The sequence below is a fragment of the Calidris pugnax genome, unplaced genomic scaffold (assembly GCF_001431845.1).
Source record: "Calidris pugnax isolate Ruff unplaced genomic scaffold, ASM143184v1 scaffold44, whole genome shotgun sequence".
Taxonomy (NCBI): domain Eukaryota; kingdom Metazoa; phylum Chordata; class Aves; order Charadriiformes; family Scolopacidae; genus Calidris; species Calidris pugnax.
The window spans coordinates 39,475,033-39,478,316 of record NW_015094506.1 but is presented as its reverse complement, the minus strand read 5'-3'; positions in this window follow the sequence as shown (position 1 = coordinate 39,478,316).

Below are 3,284 nucleotides of genomic sequence, written 5' to 3'. Positions count from 1 at the left end.
TATCAAAAAAATGTAAATAGAATCTTTTTAACATTCTTAGGTCTAGTTTGTGACTGAAACCAGAAATTCCCAATCTTAATTTGCTTAAGTAACATTAGCACTGATAGATCAGATCCTAGCTCCACGCTAGACTGCTCATATACATAAGAAGACATGTTGGGCGGTTCAGACAGTAGTTGCATACCATTCAAAAATTACTTGGATAACCAAAGTGGTGGAAGTCCTTGTATATAAGCTATATACACTGCTGATACTTAAGGCCTGAGCACAAAGGGAAGTGGAGAGTGCATGTTCTTTTGTTTGCCATCACAACGCAATCATTGCAAAAAAGAGTTAAAATTACTTTAAAGGTAAAAGAAGAGAAGAAGGGAAGGCATTTCGGTCATCTCTGAATCATTTGGTGTGTTTACCAGCTGGATAAGCTAAAGCTATCAATATGTAATTCCTTTCACAGCATAGTAGCAAATCAGTCCCAGTATAATCTGTTAGTCAGTAAACCCGTATGTCCTTCATTCTTCACACTGGCCACTGGTTTGGCTGTTTTCAATTAAATTGTACTTAAGTTCATGTGATGTATTAGACTTTTCAGCATCAAAGAAAATAGATCTCAAAGAGAACTTCAAGAGTTTATCATTCTTTCCCATGAGAGGATCACCTCCACTTTATTCATCCTTGAAAGTTGTCTGCCCAGTCTGTTCTCTAAAACTTCCAGTACTGATAATTCCGCAGTCTCCCTAGACAGTCCTTTTCTGTGATTTATGGTTGAAAATCTTTTCCTAATACATAATCTAAATTTCCTTTGCTCTAATTTAAGACCATTACTTCTTGTTCTATCCAAGGCTGACACAGAGAACAGATTATTTCTTTCCTCTTTGTAACTACCTTTTGCATATCAAAGAGTGCTATTTTATATCCCTTCCAGTCTTTTTTTTTTCTTTAAATCCTATCCTTTCTTCAGAGGTCGTGTTTTCAAGAACTCTGTTCATCCTTCTTGTTCTTTTCTGCAATTTCTCTTATAAGCACCATTTTATAGTAATCCAATGTTAAGATGATGAATTTAAAAAGTTGAAATCCTTTTAATTTGGAAACCTGACATTGTGTGAATGCCTAGTTTCACATTATTCTAGTTTCATAAGACAATTTCAGGGGCATAGTGTGTAATAAATTTCAAAATAATAGCTTTAAGCTTTATGAAGTTAAGTCATTCCTGGATTTAGCTGCAATGGTTTAAGATGTTGCTGATCCCAACAGTCAATACCTCAGCCACTCAAGTTGTCAATCCATACCTTAGCTGTAGATCTTGTCTCATAAATCAGCCTGTGAACAGCAACTGTTGAAATATGAGTGCAGATCCACTTCTGTCAGCTTTTTCTATGGTGCCAGTAACCTTCAGCAAAGTGACAGAATGAGCAACCAGAGGCTGCAGTACCTTACACACCACAGCTGTTTCCTTCAGTATCTGCCTCAGAGGCCTTTACGTAACCCTAATTAAATCTATCTTGATGTATTCCAAGAGACTATTCTCTCCTTGCTGAGAATAGGTGTTTGTCACCTCCCTGAAGGCTGATGACTTCACAGAGCAGTTGTGGTCATCAGCTCTGATTATCTGTCAGGTGCTGGTCCAGACAATTTCTTTCATAGGAGAGCTGCTATAATTAATGGAAATATGGCTGATCAGTCCATACTTCAGCAGCTTCCTTCTGTAACCAGAGAGCGAACATCTCATGAAACCATCATGAAGAACTGGGCTGTAGACACAATGGGGGTGCCTTGCTGTCCCAAAACACTAAGAAAACCTCAGACTCCCAGGAAAAGGGAATTCAGATTTGCAAGAATGGAGGGAAGGGGGGAAACATCAATTTGCTACACAGAGGTAGTGGGGGGAAAGGTGTGAGAAAGAAATGTGCTTTAACAAAAATGCTGACTACCATAAACTGAAACAGTATTAGTGATGTGATAGTGTTGATGATATTATTTTGTTCTATTACCACTATACAAATAATTCTACAAAAAGATTCAGGCCTCAAAAGATTTTTTTTGAGTCAAATATTTCCATCCACCACCTTTCTTTTCCCCCGTTCTCCTCTCATCACCTTGTGCTCATCTGTTTCCTAGTCATGTGATCATCGGTATGGCTTTAAGCACTACACCCCCTTTTCCAGAATAACTGAGGTTAATAGCTTGTTGGATTTGTATATCACTCAGCTTCCTTAGCGGTACTTATTTTCATTCTTTGCTCTAATATCACTCAAAAGCTTTTATGCACCATGCAAAATGTTAAGGTCTTAGTTTAAGACAATTTTCCTTAGATGTCTCCAAGTGTACTAGATAGCTACGGTCCCATTATATTCAAAGGAGATCAAGTTAAGAAAGTCAATGAATAGCTTTTCAGTTTTGTAGACTGAATTCATATGAATCCTCAACTAACTAATTCACAGTCCTTATCAGGGTTTCACAAGAAGTTCTAGTTATTTCAGGGGTAGAATACATGACCAGTTTTGACTCCAATCATTAGACCATAGTTTACTACATGAGAAATGTAGATGAGAAAAAAACAAAAATAAAGTGTAGATGCAGTGTTGGGACATTTGAAGCCCATCAACGAGGCAGTGAAACACTTGGTATTAGATAATCTGTTTAGAATCTAAGGATTCAAAGTTGAAGTGATTTACTAAACTTAAAATACTGATTTTATAAATAGTTCCAGCACTTTTAACTGTCAAGAATCCAGACATAATAGAAATGGCCAAAACATTGCATCCTGAAAAGTCACCTTCAGCAGAGATGCTTTAGATTTCCAGAAAACTCAAAAAACTAAAGTGCACTGAAGACAAATTTTGGACATAAAGAAATAGACTTCTTTTAATTTTCATATTTTCTTTAAACTACTCATGAAAATGTATTTATATTCCCCTCAGACTGTAATGATTCTTAATGCATCATGTTTGACAAAGCAATCGTGACTTTTTAGTATCTGACTAAACCTGTTTGGTATTTACCTTCTCTCATGGTTTTGGCCTCAAACCTTCATGTAGGATAAGTCTGTAACTTAGGTCACTTAAGCTGCATTTTAAATTCACTCACACCTCCAATTCCACTTGTTCTTGACTGCTTTATAACATCTCATAGGCAAGGAAGAACGATCCTCATATCTTATTTCAGTGTTTCAGTGCACTTTTCAGTAGTCTGTGTGTGCTTAATTTTTCTTTTTTTTTTTTTTTTTTTTTTTTTTTTTTTTTTTTTTTCTTTTTGTTTTTTTTCGCATATTTTTTTTTTTTTTTTTT